This window comes from Neofelis nebulosa, chromosome 6, assembly GCF_028018385.1.
Source record: "Neofelis nebulosa isolate mNeoNeb1 chromosome 6, mNeoNeb1.pri, whole genome shotgun sequence".
In the NCBI taxonomy this organism is placed as follows: Eukaryota; Metazoa; Chordata; class Mammalia; order Carnivora; family Felidae; genus Neofelis; species Neofelis nebulosa.
The window spans coordinates 143,390,646-143,413,680 of NC_080787.1; the positions used below are offsets into that span (position 1 = coordinate 143,390,646).

Below are 23,035 nucleotides of genomic sequence, written 5' to 3' on the forward strand. Positions count from 1 at the left end.
CTTTCGCATCAGGCCAAACAGAAACTCTGCACCCATTAGACCATAACTCCCATTCACAGCTTCCACACCCCCCACCGCCAACCCTGACCCCACGTTGCCTCGATTTCATTTCCTGCATCATTTGCCTGTTCTAAGTCCCTCGTATGAGTGTGACCATACATTATATGTCCTTTTGTGTCTGGTTTATTTCACTTAGCATGTTTTCAAGTTCATCATGTTGTACCAGGTGTCAGAATTTCACTTCTTTTGAAGGCTGAATTATATATTCCATTGTCGTAAATGCTGCATTTTGTGTATTTGTTCATCTGTTGGCAAACATGTGGCTTGTTTCCACTGTTTGACTCTTATGAATAATGCTGCAGTGAAGATTGGTATACAGATATCTGTCTGAATCCTTGTTTTCAGTTCTTTTGGATATACATCTAGGAGTGGAATTGCTAGGTCGCCTGGTCATTCTGTTTAGCCTTTTGGGGAACAGCCCACCTGTGTTCTTCAGGGCTGCACCATTTTCCATGACACTGACGGGCACCATGCATGAGGGTTCTAATTTCTCTGTATACTCGCTGACACTTGTCCTTTCCATGCCTTTCCTACATTTGTGTGTGTGTGTGTGTATGTGTGTGAGAGAGAGAGAGAGAGAGAGAGCGCGCGCGCACGTGTGCACAGGGGAGGAGGAGAGGAAGAGGGAGAGACAGAACCTTAAGTAGGCTGTATGCTGAGGCTCAGTCTCACAACCCTGGGATCATGACCTGAGTAGAAATCAAGAGTCGGGTGCTTAACCGGCCGAGCCACCCAGGCACCCCTCCTACGTTTTCAGTTGTTCATAGACCTCCTTTCAGAAATGGTCCAATTGACATGATCTGTTTTAATACGTAGTCCAGTTTTAGTTGATTTTGACATAACCCTCTTTTCAAATTCTTGCTTTTGTCTTACATGTGAAATAAGAATGGAGCTATATAAGCTATGGCAAATATTAAAATAAAACTTACGTACGGTCCGCTCAGTTAGACTACTACTACTAGGGCCAATCCCTTTGGGGAGCAGCCATGTGGCACACCCTTTGGTGATGGTCACTGTGGAAAAGGGGGTCAGGTTGGAGCCTGCCCGCTTCAGGTGATGGACTCTCACCTCCCGCCTCTTTTTCCTCTCACCCTCCTTGCACTGGGCCCCCATTCCTGATTCACCTCCTTTGAAGTCTCTCTTCTTTCCAATTCCTCCCATAAAACCCTCAGGTGCCTGTTCTGGTCTGGCTGTGCCTCCAGGATGCAGTTTCTTCTAGCCTGAAATTGTCCACATTTTTAGTCTTAGGTCTCTGTTCTCTCTCTAGTGAGTTACTTACTTTTGGGAACCCGAAATTATAGCTAAGTTACTATTTTTTTTAAGTAATGCCCCCCAGAGCACCAACTGGAAGTGTTTCGATCGCTTTGGCTAAAATTTGTAAATAAACACACACACACACACACACACACACACACACACACACACACACACACACCCCAAACATTTCTGAAACGCTTTAGAAGCCAGGCTGTCTATTTAAGGTAAGTGTGCCTGAGGGGTGCTGGCACAGTGTGGCAGCTTGGGGGAAATCACTTAACACCACGAGGGATAATGATTTCCTCTCTGTTGCAGTCTACTTGAGTTCCATATTCAAGTTCTTAAGAAGGAAATTAAGTTCTTTTTTCAAATTTTATTTTAAGGTTCCATAACATAAATACGCAAAAGTTACCCGCGTGGAGGCTATTCCCAACTCCGTCAGTTAACAACGCCGATCACAGCTAAACAGAGCATTTACCAAACGAACATCGGCACGTTAGGTAGAAATTTTAGGAAAAGGAGGAAAGCTGTGGTTCAGCTTGAAACTGGAGCTATCTGAGCTTGGTTGTCATTGCTAACGTGGTTAAAGGAGAAAGCGAAGAACGCAGAAGAAAACAATATCGAAAGAATATGATCGTGGGGAGCCTTGCTATCAATGGCTTTCAAGCCTGGAGTAACCATCATCTTTCCTTTGTCAGATCTGAAGCCCCTCTACCGGTCTGTAACGATGGATTTCAGTACATTTCTCAACAGTCCTAGTGAAATGCCTGGCAGTTCCTTAGTTCACATGTTCTTTGTCCCTCGGGTGACCATCAAAAGTAACCATTGTGATGTGTATTAGTGAAAAGAAAGTTTTGGATTTGAGAACTAAAAGACACCGTCTTCTGTATTCATATTTTCAGCCCCCTGGGAACATCAGGTTATGTCTGAAAGCAGTCTTTTTCTGTTTTCCAGTGGTGGTTGTAGAGTTCTGCGATGTGTGTCCACATATTGGGTGTGGATCTTTTGGGCGTGGCCCAGGCCTGTCCCACGAGTGCCCACGGGAGGTGGTCGCTCTCCAGAGAGGAGACCAGCCTCTGTCTCCCTGGCTTCCCGCTCTGGCCCCTCGAGTCTTCTCAGGAGTCATTAACTTCTTTTCAGATCAGACCCTGGTTGAACCCGAGTTGTTTGGGATATTTTACTAATACTATTCTAGACCTTGAAATAAGGAATAATTTCCCTTGAAAAGCAAGTGCAGCCTGGCTTGATGAAGCACAGCTGTAAGTGGGGCTTTTGACAGCCCCACAATTTCTACAAATGGTTCATAATTGATTGCCTTCTTTCTCTTCAAGGGTGCCTATTACTGTCACAGCTCTTTGTGTGCCCTTGTCAACCTCTCCTGTGTGGGGGCTCCTTTTTCCCCCCCTAGCATTGTTAGCAATTAGCCTGCACTATTGTAATAGTTTGGATTTTGAAAGGAATAAACAGTTTCTCTTTGGGTGAGGGGGTTGAGAGAGTTTCTGGGTTGTTCTGGGAGCTTGAGGTGTGTTAAGCAGTCCCTGCAGAAATACTGCCTGTGTTCCGTTTCCCTCTCTCTGAGCTGACTCGGAAACTGTGGTACTTTGCGGCTCCGTGGGCTCTGAGTGTGCCCTAACCCGGCGTCTGCCCAGAGCCTGCAGGCTGGGCACGGGGTGGGAATCTAGAAGAAGGGGGGTGAGCTTCCCCAGCCGGCAGCGCTGCCTCGGAGGAAGAGCTTGGTGGCGCTAGGACGTCCTTGCGAATGTGACTTGGAACAACAGTTTGGGAGGGAGAGAGCAGAGGGAGAGAACGTGCCTCTTCCTCATTTCCCAACGGCAGGCAGACCGTAGATGCAATCGCTTCCCCCAGAGGGAGCAGGTTTCTTTGAACTTTTCCTTCCGATGCACAGCGTGTAAGTAAGCGAGGGCTTTGATCTCAGGGGGTGGATTCTGATCCAAGTGTGGGCTCGCTTGCATGCTTTCCTTTTTCTCTGTCTTGAAAGTTGATTTTAGTCTAACATGTCTATAGATTGGTAGGCGGATGAGCAGACATGCCTTTCTTTCCAGAAGGGATCCCGACTGTAATCTTGAAACACTCTTTACAGCTAAGGATGCGGAAATTTCTTTAGGGTTCTAGGGTTTCCGTGGCATCGTCGACTTTTCCCTTCTCTTTCCTATGTGGCAAGGGTTTTTCAGTGGATATCCGAAGTAGTTTTGTCCTTTTGAATCATGTCAGAAAGCCCGGAAATTCCACATATTTGCTCTGTAAAATCCGCCTGACAAGAGACAGGAATAATTTAAGGATGGTAAATAATTTTATGCTTTGTGAGATTTCCTTGGAGCAAAGCACACTGCTCGTATTGGACTTCACGCTGTACAAGAAAATCCACAAAACTGAAACCATTTTCTGTGAGGTAAGCGGAGTTTTGACTTTAGTTATTCCTGGTTAAATATATTTTTTTCCCCAGCCTTTTAGAAGAATTTTATGTAATCACCTAGTGCAGCTTTGACAGTGATTATTTTTGCAGTTCGTAGGCGTTGTGTTGATAGAACAGAGAGCATTTGGGAATCTGCAGATACACAGCGTGACGACTGTGTTGTCCTCTTTGCAATTTAATAATGCTCAAGGTCTATTGTGTCCTTTCATTTGTGCAAGGTGGGAAAAAGGGGACATGCACTAATGGTTAGGTTTCACAACACAGCAGGAACATAATTTGCATTTAATATTTAAGGCCTGCTCACCCACTTAGCTTAACCTTTTGAGTTTTTTGCATGAATTCCTTTTAGGAGCTTGCCTATCTGAGAGGCTAGCGGAAAAGGTTATTGGACAACACATGATTTGTTTTCTAGCACTCTCGAGTTGTACATCTTTCTTACTTTCCTTTGAGTCTCTTGCATTATTTCAAGAGATGTTTTAGTTAAAAAGTGAAATTAAAGTATAATTTATTTATAAGTTGTGGTCTTTCTACATGGTGGCTATTCAGTGGATTAGGATGATCATCACCTTTTTTAAAGAACTAAACGTACCTCTTTCTAAATGCACGTTACCTGACATAATCCCCGTATGAATGAACAGAACGATAGCATCTTCCAAGCAAGCCCATCGTCCCCGAAAATGACTTGGGGTCTGACGGTCTCCAGTGGGGAGACGATCATCTTGCACAGAGAATAAATCCAGACAGGCAGTGGTACCAGACCTGATGGTTGGAAACCTGACTCTACATTCCGGTCCACCAGGCTGTACCGCTGCATGACCCGGGGCAAGGGACCCAACCGTTCTCTGCCTCTGTGTCCTCACTCGTGGGCAAAAATAACAATGCTACCAGCCCTGTGTTGTTGAGTGGATTCTGCACCATCACGGCACACGTGTGAGAGATTGTTAGGCTAAGGGGTCCTTCCTGCTGTGTCTCAGGCACGTACGGGGCTCGGAATGTTCTCTCATTCTGTGCGCCTCACACGCCACTTGCCCATCTCAGCTGCTACCCGGACTTCCCGAAGCGAGTGTCGGGTGGTCACATCCCGTTGAGCTGTGCTAGGAGATAGAAAAGAATTGGAAACCGAGGGCTTGGCAGCTGGGTCCTCCTAGCTGTCTGTCACTTGCACAAAGACGAAGCCCGCCCACCTTTGAGCTGGTGTTTCTTACTCAGAGTGCTAGGCTTCAAATGATTCAACAAAATAGTATATGTTAGGTCTGCCTTTCTCTTCAGCGGGAGTGGGCCGTGAATACCGCGAGGCTAAGTGAAGCCCGAGGCACGGCCCGTCCAGGAGGTCTTACAAATTCGGGCCTTTTGGAGGAGAGGTGTCTCTTCAGGGCATAGAGAGGTGCCAAGGGTACAGGCTAAAAAGGGTCAAGTTGAGCTGAGTTTTCTGCCCAGCTCTCAAACACACTGTTCTGCGTTTCTGACACCATACATCCGTTTGGCCGGGACTTGGCAACTTGGTGGATTTGTTGGAAGCAACTATGCTTAGTTTTCTTGGGAGTCTCAAAGGCCATTTGATCTCTCTAGCGCCCATTGGCTTTTTTTGGTTGACTATCTTTCTAGCTCCAGGGTATTAGCACCCTGCTCTTGGTCTGTTCTGATCATTAGGGCTGATACGTCATGAAGATGCCAACTCTTTCCCTGGGTGTGGCGGGAAGGGACATCCCTGCCGCCTGAAACACACAAGAGCCCTGTCGTCTTTGTTGCCAGGGATCACTTCTGTGCTCTATTCAGCCGTTAGAGATGTCACCCTCAGTGTTGGATGCGAGAGAGAGAAAGAGAGAGGGGAGAGAGGGAGAGGAAGAAAGAAAGAAAATCCAGTCCCAGCTCAGGGTGCAGGGAGGCTGACAGTGGGAGGCCGGCAGCCGGAAGTGGGGTGGCATCGAGAACCAGAAGTGAACCCTCTGGCCCAGTGGCTTCATGGCAGGCAGTTGGGGCCGGGAGAGCTCGTCCAGGGGGTCACAGGACAAACAGTGGGGTCAACAAGTAGGCAGTGGGAAGAAATCTTGGTGGTGTTGACTTCTCTCCACTCTCTGCCACAAGCTGCCAGCTGCCGTCACGGCCGGGGGAGGCGGTGGGTGGGTCCTAAAGGGGTTTGTGCTGGGCCAGTGTGTCGCTGGGCACCAGTCAGCAAACTGGGAAGTGGGAAGGCGGCCGTTGCCATTGGCAGAGCTGTGGGCTCACTGGAGCCAGCAACATGGTGGCGTCCAATGAGCACTCGGCTGTCTGGGCCTTGGCCAGGGAGTCCCTGGAAGCTCAGGGGCCAAGGCTGCCTGTCGGGTGAGGCTTGGCCGGGGTGTGGGGGCCACAGGGAGCCATACTTGCGTGCCCTGTGTTGGCCTAGAGTACGTTCGTTCAGGCAGCAGGCTGTGTGGAACCCAGGAAGCTGGTCTGGAAGCCAGGCTGTAGGATGTTAGCTCTCTCTGGAGGTTGGCCTGGGGCTGGCCACGCCCCTCTTGCTCTTCTGTCCCGGCATCTGTGCTGTGGGCACAACGGCACCTGACTCCAGTGAGGCTGTTTAGTCCCTGTCTTCCCCTTCCCTTCTCGTTAATGTGACTGGTTTCACTTCCAGACTCTTCCTTCCTTCTTCTTCCTGTTTACCACCTCCCACCCCCAGCCCTTTCCTTCCTGCCTCTCTCAGGCCCCTGCTTCCTCATTCTCCTCCCGACTTCACCTTTCGTCCCGGTCTTATGGGAACAAGAAAGCGTTGTCCCGGGGAGTCGCCCTGGGAGTCGCACAGGGAGGGAGGAAGGAGGAGGAAGTTGCTAGGAGGCCATGCCCGCGCCGCAGTGAGAATCGGCCCGCGGGCGGGTGGGCTGGTCGGGTAGAAGTGGCTCTGGAATGAACTGGCGGCGGAAGCAGCCCCAGTGCTGAGGTGATAATTATACCCCTTCCTCACGCGGCCGGGTCCGTGACTCACAGGAAGGTGCCTCGAGACTCCCCAGAGCCGCAGGCCCCCTCGTGGGCTTGCATGCTGCAGACATGACCCTGGCTTGCCACGTTGGTTTCTGGTGCAGACCTCTCCCTGCCCTTCCTCTCCTTAAACAGCGGGGGCTGGGAGTTTGCCCCCATCCTCTCCGAGAGGAGACCGTAAGAGGGTGTGTTCGACCTTTCCGAGGCAAGCAAAGGCCCGTGTCCAAAGAGCAGCCAGCCTGCTTCCCTGTATCTTGGGTGGCGGAAAGGGACCCGCAGCCGTGCTCCTGGGAACCTCCCCTTGGGCCTGGCCTGCCAGGACTGCGGTGGGTGGCAGGTTCCCTGTGGCCCATGGTGGTTGCAGAGCAGGTCATACGCTCCCGGATATGGTCACGGAGGACAGGTTGTCCCGTTCCTTTGCCTTCATCCTCTGCCTCCATGGTGTTCAGCCGTCCGTTTCTCCATCTTTCTTTTCTTTCTAGGCTTCCTGGATTGGAGACAGAATAATATCAGAATGATCTCCCCCCTTTTGAAGTCTGTTTATTTGTTTTGAGAGAGAGAGAGAGAGTGAGCAAGCACGCAGGGTAGGGGCAGAGAGAGAGAGGGAGAAAGAATCCCCAGCAGGCTCCACATTGTCAGCACAGACCCTGATGCAGGGCTCAAACTCACGAACTGTGAGATCATGACCTGAGCCAAAATCAAGAATCAGACGCTTGACTGCTGAGCCACCCAGGCGCCCTTTATCCCCCATTTTGGAGGAGAAGAAAGCAGGGAGTCTGAGCAGAGAGTCTCAGGCCAAACCTGCTTTCAATCAACACCATTTGCAGACTCCTGCATGTTCTCAGGGGAGGCCCTCTGGACTTGGCTGGTCTCAGAAGAAGAGCACGTGGGGTTGGCCCCAAGTCTCACGTGGCAATCCTTTTTCCTTGGAGAGGTCATCAGACTCCTTACATCTGTGTCCTGGCGGGTAGGTCTATCAGCTGTGGCGGCCCATCCTGGCTCTGTCTGTCTGTCTGTCTGCCTCAGCACCTGATCCGAAGCAGTCTTTTGCTTGATACAGCCTTTTCTCCTCCTCAACACAGAGAGACGCTTAAAAGAAAAATAGATTCTGGAAGAACCCAGTTAGAATTAACACTGGTTAATTACATTGTCCTTTTCGCAGTAACTCAAGTTAAAACCTGTAAGATGTCTGGAGGTTTAAAGTAACGGAAAGTAAAGTTGAGGATGGTTAGGGGCTTTATTCCCACGTCCACGTTACGCTTTTCCTCTCTTAACCTGGTTGAGAAAAGTTACTTGGGGCGGATCGTTGAGCAGCTGACAAAAGTGATGGACCCTCAGGAAGTCGCTCATGTCCTTGAGAAGCCGCCCGTGTGCACTTCTGGGGAGTTCGCTCATCTTACGACTCTCGTCCACAGATTTCCCCCCTTAGGACCCTGTGGGCTCTAGGTTCATGATTCTGACTTCGGTGAGCCTCTGAGTAATGTAGCTTCTGTCTTGACTCAACATCATTAACATTACAGACTTAATTATCAGGTAGTTACAGAATGAGAAGCACTGTGTTTCTTTAGTCAAGTGGCATTTTGAACTCTGTCTTTATCTTCAGGTCTGGTTGGTGAGGCAGGCTTGGCAATATTGATGCCTCGTTATCTCTGTGCTGAGAGACCTTGAGGAACATTACATAATAACCACCCCACCCCAGGTGGCAAAAACTGTGAGGCTGAGACCAAGGAGGGCATTGAATGTGCTGGTTAGATATCCCTACAGTGGTGAATACCAATCGCAACATTATGTGCTGGTGTTCTAACATTTCAGGAGTTCGTTTTCTGTAATTAGTGAAAAAATGTGATTTTTTTTTTTGTGGGGGGAGGCATAAATTTAGATCTTGACCCCCAACCCAACATTTTGTGGAACTCGCTTTAGTAAAAAATCAACAGCTGTCTGTGGGACCAGAGGGGTGGTTACATGCCTAGTTCAGGGCATGATCAGACAGCAGAGGATCCCGTGGTTTCCCCAAGGGCACCGAAGGAACTTCACCTTGACCCCATCACGTCAGCCAGCCTGCGAAGGCATGCTGCTCACCGCTTTCCTTGTCTTCGGAAGGAATAAGAGCCACAGTTATCTAATTTTGGCTGCCCATTCTTGGGGCACCACGAGGCTTACCTGTCTTACCTTCAGTATTTACCAAGAATGGGGTTGGCATAACGTCACCTACTTGTTTAATCATTTGTTGGGATCTCCTCCAGAAAGGCATTCCCACATGTCAGTCATTGGTGAGAGGCCCGAAACGTCCTGTTATGCCTTCGTTACGTGTCTTGTGTGTGAGACGCTGTAGTCCGGTGAGGACCTCGCTTGTGCTGCACGAACGCAAACGTGTCTGAGTCTCTGTGCTTTCTTTTCGCGCCTTTGTTACTCACAGCAGATTCTCACCTTTTGATAATGTCCCAGCCCCACACGGTAGCTGCTTTTGCTTGTTGGAAAAGTTCTGAGAAGTTGTGAGTCATTTTGCAATTTCCTCTGTAGTGTCAGCTCAGAGATGACTTAGTCCCACTGTGGTAGGGGCGAGGCGCTGAGGGGGGAGAGGTTTTGGGGGACCCTGCTGGGAACACTTCACCCCCTCAAATACCGGCCTCTAACTGCCCAGAGGAAAGCTTGGATTATTCATTTCGCAGATCAGTCTCCTGCTCTTCTTGATAATAAACACGAAGTGTTTGAAATAAACACGAAGGACCAGGCAACAAAAAATATATTCGTCACTAATGTGGGAGACAGGAGAAAACCGAAGGTGTGGTTTTCAAGGCGCCCCCGATCTGTCTTTTGTCCTCTCCATTCTTCTGTTTGTTGTCACGCCTCCTTCTCCCTTTTTTGTTTATTCAGCCTCCAATGAATGCATCCCTCCTCCTCCATGACTCACCTTCCTTCATACTGATTTTTTTTTTTTTTTTTTTTTTTTTTTTTTTTTTTTTTTTGCTGCCATCTAAGTTCTCTTGTGTTTTCAGAACACAGATGTCAGATGAGGAAGCTCTTAGATGTGCAGTAGCTTAGAAGGTCCTGGCCTGGCATTTGCAGCGGCTGGGGGTTCCAGCGCCAACCGCTCGGAAACCACAAGCGTGGTGTCACTCAAGTCCTGCCGCCTTGCTACCTCGAGTTGGGTTTGGGATTTTCTAGAATCCAGTTCCTTCACGGTTCATTCTGCTCTGGCACAAGGGGTGGTCAGATGAGAAGACTGGCATCAGCCTGCTGTTCCAGGCACCAGGGTGGGACAGGCTGTCCGCGCTCACCTCTGAGTTGCCTGGCGAGATCTTGAACACATGATTTTATGGATTAGTTTCCAAAATGGAGAGATGATTATCAAACCGGTAATCTCAGGTGAGATTTAAAATCAATTTTCTATGTCTGAGGCTTTAAAAAAAAAAGTTTTCAATTTATATTCTGTCGTGGTCACATTATCTCTGGCATCTTCTGGTTTTGCTTGGGCTCCCGCCTGTCCATGTACGTTTCCTTAGGCCATCAGCTTGGGGTCTCGCCCAGGGGGACAGGGCTATGGTTACTTAGGATTGATTGACTTGCATTTTCTAGAAGTTTGATCAAATTGCAGAACTGTCAGGGCACCTGGTGGCTCAGTTGGTTGGGCTCAGGCACGATCTTGCAGTTTGTAGGTTCAAGCCCCGTGTCTGGCTCTGTGCTGACAGCTCAGAGCCTGGAGCCTGCTTCGGATTCTGTGTCTCCCTCTCTCTGTCCCTCCCTTGCTCACACTCTGGCTTGCACACATTCCCTTCCTCTCTCTCTCTCTCTCTCTCTCTCTCTCTCTCTCTCAGAGATAAATAAACATTAAAAAAAATTAAAATTTGCCAAACTGTTTATCAAAAGTAATTGTTGTTCTAGTTTGAATTTTATTACCTCATTTCTATTATTTATTCAGTGTTAGAGTTTAGAGATTGGTTGATGGTAAGGTCTCAGATAAATGTGCATGAGGCAGACAGTGTTCCATATGAGATGATTCATTTGAGGCCCTGTCAATAAGATACAATCCAGAGTAATGTGATGGACTTGATTATAAGGCTGCTTATTACATCTAGCAAAAAAAACGGGGGGGTGGCAAGTGGGTTGTGTCTGTGCTCACTCAGGGCACGTAGCATTTGGCAATATCCATGCCTGAGAAAGGTGATCAGTGTATTAACAGGTAATTTACCTTTTATATTTTTACGATTTTTCTTCCAAAAGCTACACTTGTTTTAGAAACCAGATTCCAAGTATTATTTTCAGCCAAGTATTAGAACTGAAAATTCAGGCCTTCGTAAGCACAATAGGGATTTATGTGGTGGGTTTCAGGTAAGTCATGATGCCTGGACCCTCCCTCCCTACCCCCCACCCCATTCTTCATAAGTGACTAAGGGTCATCCTTGACCCATGCAACCTGCTGAAACAGCAGTCGGTAGAGGTCCGTGTCGCTGTTAAAGGGTCACAAAGGCACTAGCCGCTGGAGCGTGTGACAAGAGCTGGCTGCTTTCCTCCTGAAGCTATGGTGGGGGTCGTGCGATGCCGCTCAGTCCAGGCAGCCGCCTGGTTTGCTGTGCAGTAAGAGATCGTAGTTGGTGAAGTTTTAGTGCACCAGAAAGCTTTTTAAGAATTCACAATTTGTCTGTATCAAATTCCCGCAGGCAGCAGCCCCCTTCGTTCTGCCAAGCCAGCGCACATACTCCCTTCTGCCTGTCCCAGAAAGAGAGAATGTTCCAGGGCAGCAGCAAGCACGCTGGCTGTTTGGTGCGCCCTTCACTCAGTGGCTGAGTGTTATTGCTGTCGCCTGTCGTGGACTCTGTCCCCATGGCCAAGGCTATCCCAGACAGCATATTTGCAGTTTACATTTGGAGAGCGGGGTATCTCAGAGATGAGATTCACGAGAAGGATTTCATCTGTTACTGTGCCAAGGTGGGATAGAAAGTCGATGTTCGTGTCCTCATTTGCTATTGCTGGGCCAGGCGGGAAGTGGAGCGGCCATGGGACCCGCGTGCTGCGGCCTCCCTCACTTGCTGGTGGGTGGGCTTCCGGGAAGTTGCCTCCCCCCCGAGTCCCTATATCCTCATTTGTTAAAAAGAACAAGACTAGATCTTCTGTGATAGTTTTGAGGAGGCGAAATTAACAAGGAACCATGCGTGAGCAGGTCACGATCTCGCGGTCCGTGAGTTCGAGCCCCGCGTCAGGCTCTGGGCTGATGGCTCGGAGCCTGGAGCCTGTTTCCGGTTCTGTGTCTCCCTCTCTCTCTGCCCCTCCCCCGTTCATGCTCTGTCTCTCTCTGTCCCAAAAATAAATAAAAAACGTTGAAAAAAAAAAATTAAAAAAAAAAAAAAAAGAGAAATGGTTTTGTAAACTGCAAGGGGTGCTAAGTAAAAGAGCGTTAGGGGGACTACTTACCGTCGGCTCGGTTCGTCTGCATTGCCGTGAAGCCCCCTGCAACCCCTCCCCCCCCCACACCCTTGTGGACACGGGCCTCTGAAAGTAGGCAGACCCGAGGCTAATGGTCCAAAAGAAGATAGAGCAAGCCAACCAGATGATACAACTTGGGGATGCAACCCTAAGGCGGTCTGGAAGCTAAGGTGCTCAAGGAATGTGCCGGAGTGGGTGCAACCACGTTACAGTTTTCTGAGCCCCTTAGAACTGCTTGCACAGCTGAGGGCCTGGTCGGCAGCTAGGAACCAGGTGCTACCCTACTTCTTCTTCTAGGTTAGGCAACCAGGAGCCCACGTAGATGGCAACCGGAAAGAAAATAACTTTTTTAGGGAACTCCAGAAGAGGGGAGAGGCCTCAGCTGGGGGAGAGTCTGGTCTTAGGTTGCTGGGCAAGAACTGTCCCCGGCAAAGCCAGACACCAGCCTAAACCGTCAACCCCGAATGTGTGCGATGTCCCTCTCTCAGGATTCAGCTGCATTGTCCTCTTTCATTTATCATGTAGACTTGACTTGCCTGGAAAATTGGCAGCTGACGAATTTATCAAAGCTTTAGTTGGTCAAGACTGTGATTACAATTGGCGTTTATACTGATGCATTTTTTTTTTTTCCTTCAAATCCAGTGATAGAGAAAAAAAATCTGTACTCGGGAAATCCTCAGAATACGTAACACTTAAAGACCTTTCCTGCAAAAACTGCCTCAATAATATATTATCAGTTGCCAAGAATAAAGTCAGAGACCTAGCTCTCGAATGGAAATGTTGTGTTTGGGAAAACAGGCAGGAAACACAGAAACCGACTAGAATGTTCGGTGAAGACCTTAACCGCTGAAGGAAGAGTTGGGGTAGATACACAAGTTTAAACTAATTTATGTGATTGCCAGAATGAAAGTAGGCTGTGACAGAATACTGAAGGAAGACACTGGAAGTGGAACTGAGCCGGAAATCAGTACTTCTGGGTGGGAATGTGGGTGAGGGCAGTATTGGTAGGAAACAACTCCTCGTTAAGTATGTATTTTCCAAAAAAAAAAAAAAAAAAAATTCGCTGAAAGGCATTGGTTTAGAGACTTCTTTAACCAGATAAACATATTTAGAAATAATGTTACATGATACAGTCACAGAAAGAATTTAAGTTCAGGTCTAAATGCCCCAAGTCACAGGAAAGGCAAACAGGAAAACATCTCAGCCATCGAAAAGCAACACAAAATAAAGCAAAAACCAGTAAGAGAATTTGAGTCCTTTTTCAGAGCCCTGCAACTGAGCCAGGCGACCATGCAGGTGTTTTGTTGTGTTTTGGAACACAGTTGAAAGCATAGGATGTAAGAGGGTTTATGTTGCACGTGAATTAAGATGCCATGTAGTCTGTTCAAAAATAACATCGAAGTCATTTTTTAAATTTATACTTGACTCACTAAAAATTTTCAGAATAGTTTTATAGGGTATGTTGAGTTTCAATTAAGGCTGATTTCAGAAGAATCTTTTGATGTGGGTGCATCTCTCTAGATCAGGAGTTGGCAAACTTTCCCGGTGAAGGGTCAGATAGTAAATATTTGAGGCATTTCAGGGTAGAAGCAGCCATAGATGATGGACAGGTGAATGAACGTGGCTGAGTGCTAATAAAACTTGATCTACAGCAGTGGATGGAGGGCTAGGTTGGCCCAATGGCCTTAGTTTGCTGCCCTTTGTTCTGATGATCCATCCACCCTTCCTTCACCTGTCTGTTTGGAATGGGGTTATTGAAGTCTCTTTTATTTTTTAAATAAAATTAAAAAAATTAAATTTTAATTAAATTTAATTAAAACTTTTTAATTAATTTTTTTAATGTTTATTTTTGAGAGAGAGACAGAGACAGAATGTGAGGAGGCGTGGGGGAGAGAGAGAGAGAGAGAGAGAGGGAGACAGAATCTGAAGCGGGCTCCAGGCTCTGAGCTGTCAGCACAGAGCCCGATGTGGGGCTCGAACTCAACGAACCGCGAGATCATGACATGAGCCGAAGTCAGACACCCAACTGACTGAGCCACGCAGGCGCCCCCACCGGCTCTGTATTTTTGCATTCAGAAGTCAAGAAGTCCTGGCCCACATGCATCTGCCTTGATGAGCAGTTTTAACTGTACATCGGACGTAACCCATAGCTTGCTTTCTGGGTGAAAAATGGGAAAGCGAAAACACAGTGCCCGGCCAGGATATATTAGATCGGATGAGCCGTTCTGTGTAAACTGCTTATGGGTGATATTGACATGCCCCGGAGTTTATGTGCAGCGGGTGCCCGGTGGTGTAGGGGTGCTGCCCTAGCCCTTGAGACGTCCTTGGCAGAGACCGCACATCGTACTCATTCCCGTTAAATGAGGAAATGGAGCAGAAGGCAGCAGTGTCTCTGGGGCAGGGCTCTGTCCCCTGGAAGCCACTGCCTGGGAGCCCCAGTCTCTCCGCGGGCTCTGCCCTCACAAGTGCCGCCCGCACTGGGTTTCTACTCTTGGTGCACGCACGTGTCACACAGATGTGCCGCCCGCCTGTCCTGGGATGTTTGCACAAACTCGGCTTCTCCTCCACCGGCTATGGAAGCTGCGGGCCCTGCCGGGCCATCTGGGTGGCCCTGTTTGGTTTCCCGGAGCCCTTCCGTAGGTGGGAAATGCTGTGTGTCCCCTGCCTCCCTCTTTCCTCCTCCGTGATCCTCACGCCTCTCTCTGCCCTTCCCCCGACTCCTCCTCCTCCTCCTCCTCCTCCTCCTCCTCCTCCTCCTCCTCCTCCTCAGGAAGGTCCAGGTTTTCATGTTGGGGGGTCAGGGCTGCACCCTCAGCACCTAGAGCAGAGCGTGTCTGGCAGAGGCTCCACAAGACAGTGCTGCCATCGTGAAGTGTGGTTTTTGTGGCCCTTCCTTCAGGGGATTCAGAGGACGTGTATTCTTCTGTACTCCTGACAATAGCAAAACTTTGCCAGTTCAACTCCCTGTGCAGATGTTCACTTTTATTGAGCCCTGGTCTTTATCCCTCGTACTGTGCTAAGTATTTTTACGCTTTACCTCATTGACTGGTCACCAGGACCCTATGACATGTGATCCCTGCTTTCCAGGCGAGTACCCTGAGTCCAGGGGGGATCAGTCACGGCCACACAGCTGGGAGCCGCCCTGGCCGGGGTTGCATCTCCAGAGCCTGTGTGCTTAAGCCTCCAGTCTTGGGCAGAGTAACTGTTCAGGAAATCTCGGTCCAGCGCGTGCTCTGAGGCCCTTGGCCTGAGCTTTGCCCGTACAGCGGGGTGATGCAAAGGGGCACGGGGGTGATGGGCTGCCCCGCGGGGGTGCACGCTCCCCAGTCTTCAGTGCCACCACGACCGCTACCTTGCCATCCCCCGTAAGGTGGCAGGGATTGCCACTGTGTCACGGCAGGTCACCATGCCCGCCCCTGAGGTCCAGCCCCCTGCCTGGCCGTGACCGTCTGGCCACGCTGTACTGGCCTGCAGTTGCTGGCGCGCTCCGTGCTCCCTCTGGCCCCAAACTTGGTGTGGTTCAGAGAACTTGTTTGTCCGTGAGCGCGTGGGGTCAGGGTTCGCTCCGACCCGGGCAGGTCTCTGTTCTGTCTCCGCAGGACCTACTCTTTGGGCACCAGTCATCGCGCATTGCTCGCTCAGAGCGCGCCCAGCCAGCCTTGGGGCCCTGCGAGCGGAGTGACTGTGTCGTCTGTTGATCACCGTGTCCATAGAAACAGAACCCTCCGAGCCTTTGCAACCGCAGATCAGTTTTTTAAAGTGACAGGAAAGGAGTCCATTCATTAAAAATACTTAAAAAATTAAACCACTGTAAAAGGGAAAATTGAAATGAGCCAAAGGATAAAAATATCTTGGTTAACACTGCATTTGTGATATCTATCATTCCATTTTTAGAAAATCTATGCACGTATGTTCGTAGTAATCTCCATGAGGAGCTACTTTCCAAAATGCAGGCCTGCTTTCTGCCCTTTGCACTAAATCGTGGCCACCTGCAGTCAGCAGGCACCCGTCTGTCCCGTCACTGGTGATTGTCGTGTGCTACCTCGGTGCATTTCTGTGCCCTCGTTTATTAGGTTCATCTTTACATTTCCGTGTAAGGTAAGGGCTCTCCTGTGACATAAGCTCACATTGAATTTTACAGTTTACGTTCCTTCTGCCTTTGGAAAGAGAACCTGTGGTCTAGAAAACAGTGTGAGTGATTCCTCATCCTTTTTGTACCATTTTGATAAATCTAAAAACCTCAGTCTGTTTTTTTCTAGAGGTTTTTTTTTTTTTTTTTTTTTTAATGTCTGAGAGAAAGTGTGAGTGAGAGCACACGCGCATGAGCGACGGAGGGGCAGGGAGAGAGGGAGACACAGAACCTGAAGCAGGCCCCAGGCTCTGAGCTGTCTGCACAGAGCCTGTCACGGGACTCGAACTCACGACCTGTGAGGTCATGACCTGAGCCGAAGTCAGAAGTCGGATGCTTAACGGACTGAGCCACCCAGGCGCCTCTAGAGTTTTCTGTTTAGGAATTGTATCACTAAGAGGAGAGGCCCCCCATATAGAAATTGGATCACCTTGAATGCATCTTAGCTCCCACCCCGTAGTCTGACCTGGCCGTGAGGGGGCGCTGGAGGGTGTCTGCTGCTGCTCCTGCGGGACTTGGGCTCACCCTTGCTCCCTGTGGGGTGAAGCCCGTCTCAGCCAGTTCGCCTTCCGGGGAAGCCATTTATCCCTTTGCTTCTGGATTCCCGCTGCCGAGACCATTTAGGGGTGTTATTAGATCTTTCTGTAAGTTAGGGACCTTAACGAAGTGCAGAGTAAATTGAGAAGAAGTCCTTTGTACAATTTTTAGCTGTTCCTTTTTTTTGTTTTGTTTTAAACTAAGGGGAACTTTTCTGACAATTAGCTAGGATGTGACAGCGGACACCATAGTTGCACTCGGATCACTGAGTCGTGCAGACCCGGTGAAGCTTCCAGAAGGATGAGCGGGAGGTTTTCCTTGCACAGCATGAGAACACACACCATGCTGACCACACCTTCCCAGGGCGAGGCTACCCTTGATAACTGGCCATTTGCCCAGTGTCTGAAGCTTGTCTTTTTATTTTTTCCAACATTCTTTTTGAAGGGCGATAGAAGTAGCAGGAACCTAATTCTTCTGCTTAGTATGCTGGCATAGCGAAACCCTGTGCCCGTCATCCAGACCAGATCCGGTCCACGGCGATGGCTGGGTCTCAGCTGTTCTGTGTGGTGCAGGGAGAGGACGCGGTGGCAGCTAGGGATCCGCCAGACCCACCACGTGTTGTCACAGGACCAGTTAGACAGCACGAGGGATCTTTCCTTTGAGGTCTGCGTGCTAAGTCCGTTACAGATCTTCCCCCGCAAGGTAATGTCCTTATGCTCCTTAACCAGGGATGGAAAGTGCATACTGCAAATGTGGTCACTTGCCTTTAATATTTCCCTGTGAAATATTACTCTAAATTATACAGCACTTTTCAGCCCTTTTTCTTAGGCTGAAAGTATTTTGGGGCCTGCGTAGTACAACTAGATGCCTGTGACGAACCCTTCTGCGGTCCTGGCAGTCCCTGCGTGAGGGGTCTTGGCCGCGGATGGAGCCAGGAGAGCCCAGGCCAAGCTTGGCCGCTGCCGCGTGCAGGCCTCCTGATTGCTCATGGAGTAGCTGCGAAATCGCCCTCATCGTTCCCAAACAGTTCTGGACGCTGCGATGTGCTTATCCCACCGTGATTTTTTTTTCTTTTAAGATCCAAATCCTAGGGTGAAATTGAAAAGCCTCAGGGAGCCACGTCTCCAGATAAGAGCAAAGTAAACATCAAAGTGTCACGCCCAGGGGATCAGATTTTATTCATCCAAAGCCGGGAGGAAGCCGGCCCGACACCTTCCTGCCGAAAAAGTACTGCACTGTGTCCGGGTTGGAAGGGTCATCGCAGAACCACTTTGAGGAGGAGGCGCTCCGGGGAGCATCTGGGCTGTGGGGCGTGATCCCCCTTGTTCTGCGGCTGCTCCTGAGAGAATGGGGCTCCCGGAAGAACGAGCCATTGCAGCCCTAGTATAGGGAAGCAAAGGGTCCTTATCCATACATTTAAAACAGCAGACCCAAACCTAACAAAACGAAACCCCAAAACTGTTCAGATCTCTTTTGTCCCCCAATTTTATTGAGATATAATTGAGAAAACTGTATCTTCAAAGCATACAGCTTGATGATTTGCTATACATAAACGTTGTGAAATAATTACCACAGTCAAGTTCGTTTTCTGTTTGTTTGGGGTGTGTGTGTGTGTGTGTGTGTCCGTGTGTCCCCAGAATGCTTAGGTGCTTCATGCCAGAGTCCTCCGTGAGATGGTCTTCATCTGTAAATAAGATCAAATCGTTTTCAAGCAGGGATCAGCCTTAGTGTAAGCTCAGGTCCTGAAAAAAATTTCGTTCTGGTCAGCATCCCTGCTTTTCCATACAGCATAGTTTCAGGGAAAACTCCATTTAAGTTTTGAAAGGAATTCACCGAGAGAATACTTATTTCGTGTTCTCCTTTCAAAAAGGAGGTCCACAGCGAACCCAAGTTTCTCAGCGTGGATCCTGCAAACTGGAAAATCCTAATCTGAGCTGTGCCTCCGAAGGCGGGGTGTTCGTGACCCTGCACAGGCACGCGCTGTCGGGCTACGGGATCTTCACGCACCCACAGCCCTGCCTGGTGAACGCCTGTCGTTTTTAAAGCAGCATTCCCAGGGTGGATTTGGGATGGTGGTACAGAGAAGCCTTCTAAAAGATGTGGCTGTCGTGTGTGGAAACGACGCTGCTTCTCCGAGCAGAGGTGGCCCCCAGGGGCCGGTGGCCGCATCCCAAGCACACCGGGAGTGTGTTTGGATTCTGTCGGGGCCAGGACGCCGTGACCACATGGGCAGGGGCGGAGGGGCACATCTGCTTTGCCTCCTGCTCTGCCAGATCCCCGGGAGGGGTGGGCACCCTGCAGAGCTAGATGGGGTGGCCCTGTGCCGTCAGGGTCTCACCCACACCTCCGGGCCCCTCGTTTATACAGTGTCCGTCACGGAGAGGATTAAATGCCAGCAGATTCTGGAGAACACCCACCGCCCGGGTCTACCTGGCGAATAGCAGGTGCTCAGCAAATGTGAGTGCCCTTTACTCCGTGACCCAGATGGCAATCCGAGGGGTTACCAGATGGGTTAGGGATCTAGGGAAGTTGCTCAGAAATGAGCGTTGCCGGGACTGTGCCGAGGACTGGGGGCGGAGCCAGGAAAGAACCCTGGGCCTCTGAATGTTGCCGGTGCTTTTCGCCACTGTCACCGTTTTGGGTGTGAAAACAGCCCATCCAAAGTAGTCCCCGTTCCTAGAACTTGCTCACCAGATACACTCCAAATTCTGCCTTTAACCGTTCAATGCTGATGCCCGTCCCTACGAATAGAGGCACGGAAACGTAACCAGATACAACGTAAAAACACCATTGGTGTCCATCTTCTTTCTGTTCCACTTCCTGCCTCCTGAGCCCAAGTGACCCCCCCGCCCCGTCCCCACACCCCCACCCCCACCCCCCAGCCTGAGACGATGGTGAAAGTGCTGTGCGTGAGGGAGGGGACTTTGTTAGCGCTCCAGCATTTCGTTGATGGTACCTTAAGATGTTCATTTGCTCTCAGAATCTCCACTAACACTCACTTTTCCAAGTTCATCTTCCCAGAAGCGTTCTTAAAGCGGATTCTGATTTTCCGAAATGGCAAGGATACTTTATTTTTAAAACCTCGTTATTTTAACACTGCGTCGTTAGGTGTGATTCTGACATCCCAGCAACGTGAAGCTGTAAGCTCACCAGCTGCCATTAACTTATGGTGCGTTTTGTCAGATTTTATGCGGTGTATGTGAACTTAATATAGACTCCATAGCCCTGGAAGCTGTGACTTGTCAGAATTGCAAAATTACATTGTCTGGGCTTGCGGCGCAAATAGCAGTAGTAGAGATTTCAAATGAGTGAGTTTTGGGAGTCTCCGTATCATTATTATCTGGGGTTGTTGAGCTCAGTTCGTCGAGGGCCTGACCCGGACGGAATACCAGGGTCATGGGTGTGATTCTGGCTACTTCCTCGGTCTCAGGAGCTCAGTCTGTAAATTTTTTATATGGCTGTCCTTCACTCCAGACCCTGGGACAGCGTGTCAGGCTGAAGGCAGCACTGCCCCCAGGAAGCCCAGTTGGAGATTGCTCGTGATTCTGATAGGTAGACCAGTAGTTGTCACGTGGCTCACATGTTAGCCACACTTGGGAAGCTTTTAGAAAATACTCCGGCGCCTGGGTGGCTCAGTCGGTTAAGTGGCCGACTTCGGCTCAGGCCATGGTCTCCCGGTTCATGGGTTTGAGCCCCGCGTCAGGCTCTCTGCCGACAGCTCAGAGCCTGGAGCTTTTCAGATTCCGTGTCTCCCTCTCCCTCTGCCTCTCCCTCACTCGTGCTCTCTTTCTCAAAAATAAATAAACATTAACATTTAAAAAAAAATTAAGACAATACTCCTACAAGGGGCTTCACATGTGGATTGTGAGCCAGTTGATCTAGCCATGGGTGTTTCTTAAAGCTCCCGAAACGAAGCTCATGCGTGGCCAGGGTTGAGGTGCACTGGAAAGGGGGTGCACACAACTTGGAGTGGTTTCGTTGTACTTCCGAGGGCTCCTTAATGATGCTCACATCCCGGAAGAGAGAAAAGCTGCCTTTTGGCTACAGTGTTCTATTTGGCTTTTACTATCTGTCATTTGGCTTTTAGGGCATGGCTGAACAGTGCTGGAATCTCTTTAGCAATGAATCATAAGATTTGGTTGTTTTAAACATGAAATGAGGCGTTTTGATAAATCAAGATGTATTTTTTTAAATGTTTATTTATTTTTGAGAGAGAGCATGAGCAGGGGAGGGGCAGAGAGAGAGGGAAACACAGAGTCAGAAGCAGGCTCCAGGCTGAGCTCTGAGCACAGAGCGTGATGCGGGGCTCGAACTCACGAACTGTGAGATCATGACCTGAGCCGAAGTTGGCTGCTTAACTGACTGAGCCACCCAGGCGCCCCTCAAGATGCAGTTTTTTAAATGTTTGTTTATTTTTGAGAGGGAGAGAGAAAGAGAGCGCGAGCATGAGCCGGAGAGGAGGCAGAGAGAGAGGGAGACAGAATCTGAAGCAGGCTCCAGGCTCTGAGCTGTCAGCACAGAGCCCGACACGGGACTCGAACTCACCATGGGCTCTTTGGAAGCCCAGTACCGGCTGTGTGGTTGATTGAACTTTGGCACCAAGATTTACGTGAAAATAAAAGAGAAATGATTCTGTTTAAAGGGCCCAGCAGACTGGGGGGCTCTCCTCGCAGACATCTGGGTGGAGAGGAGGCTCGCGGTCACTCCCCTGAGCTGGGGTCTTTACGTTACCTGCTCATTCCTCACTGCACTTCCGGCTCATTCTTGGCTCTTCCTTGGAGCGCGTGTGTTCCTGCCAGGACCGTGGGACGACCCATTTCTCCCCTGAAGCCTCGCACACAGCGGAGGGATTCCCGTTGCTTTGCCGCGTCTTCCCCCTTCCGTTTGCTCCGCACGAGCTTGGGCTGGTTTTCACTCTGCCCTTGGCTGCGCTTTGGGGTTTCTTACGTGATCGCCTGGGGCAGGACCTGTCTTCCTTTTGGAGGCAGAGCGGGCCCTCGGGTGACACCCGCTGAGCTTGGAAGATGAACCGGAAGGTCAGTGTTGAGGGTAGAGCCGGGAGGGGGAGCAGGGAGGGCGGCAGTGCCCTGTTTTTCCTCCGAGGCACTTCAGGTCGTCAGGCGCCAGCTTTTTTAACGGGTGTGCGTCGGGCCACTGCGGTTGCGTGACACACGCTTGTGTGAGTTGTTCGTGTTCTGAAGCGTCCCCGAGAGGATGAATTCCACACTAAGAGATGGTCCTGACAAGCTCGGCTTTTGACCTCGGCCAGAGGGACGGATCGGGGATGAAGGCGTTTATGCCGAAGGAGGGGGAGTTTGCGGGAGGGACGGCAAGTTGCCAAAGACGGGTGGACGCTCGTCACGCGTACCGGGACCATTGCTTTGTCACTCGGTAACACTGCCGTGCGGTGGGGGTGGGGGTGGGGGGGGGTGGGGAGCTGAGGGCTTGCTGGGCACTCGGGGCAGCGACGGGCACGGGCCCTGCCCTTGGCCGGCTTACTCGCCGGCAGGTGCTAAGTGGGCTGGAGCCTGTGAGGGGGTGGGGTGGAGGGAGAGGCAAGTTAGAGGACGCCGAGTGTAGGCTGGTGATGCTCCAGGCACCGTGGAGACATACAGGAGGAGACCCGTTTGAGCCTTGAAGCCACGACATCAGGCAGGACGAGGGGGCCCCCCTCGAGAACCTTTGTCATCGCTGTGCTGGAATCCGAGTAGCAGCTCGCGCTGCAGGCTCTCGGTCCCCAGACGTTCCCACTCCTCTCGTCCCCTCGGTGTGTGACTGCCCCCACTATCCCGAAGCCTCCCAGGGAGCCTGCTCACCCCTGTTCTCCGGCACTCACCGGGGTGGCCGGGTCACCTGCTCCCGTCTGCACCCTCCGTGGGGCTCTGCCCCCGCCCCCTGCAGGGTAGGGGACGTCCCTGCCTCCCTGCCCGGCCCCGGCAGGTGCAGCCGCTCTAACCGCTCACTCGTGTTCTGTTGGTGCGAGCCCGCGGGGCTGGGGAGTGGAAGGGGGGCAGGGCCGCGAGCCCCTATGGCCAGGTTGCCCCGAAATTCGCGCAGTCACGCCGTTCCCGAGGCCGTCGGGCCGCCGCGTCGGGGGGGGGGGGGGGGCTCCCCAGCGGGCTCCGAGAAAGCCGCGGTCTTGGTTTGAGAGCCACCTCAACTCCGTTACCAAGGGGCAACCTGTGCCGTGTTTTCTAGTTTCGGTATGAAAGAGCCATCTGTTCTGTTCTGACAACAGAAAC

General features: G+C 50.5%; 1 protein-coding gene across 5 annotated transcripts in view; it reads left to right on the plus strand.

Annotated features, from left to right (window-relative positions):
- The window catches only part of TIAM2 (TIAM Rac1 associated GEF 2), a 111,766-nt gene that overhangs the window by 72,229 nt on the left and 16,502 nt on the right, over positions 1-23,035 (plus strand). The window contains exon 1 of one of the 5 annotated variants that reach the window (XM_058735745.1): positions 1,596-3,226. The exons of 3 other annotated variants lie outside the window; for them this stretch is intronic. The gene's annotated coding sequence lies outside the window, so the exon portion shown is untranslated. Of the gene's footprint in view, positions 1-1,595; positions 3,227-9,699; positions 10,073-23,035 lie in introns of those variants that run through there. One more of the 5 variants, XM_058735744.1, reaches the window with a different exon arrangement.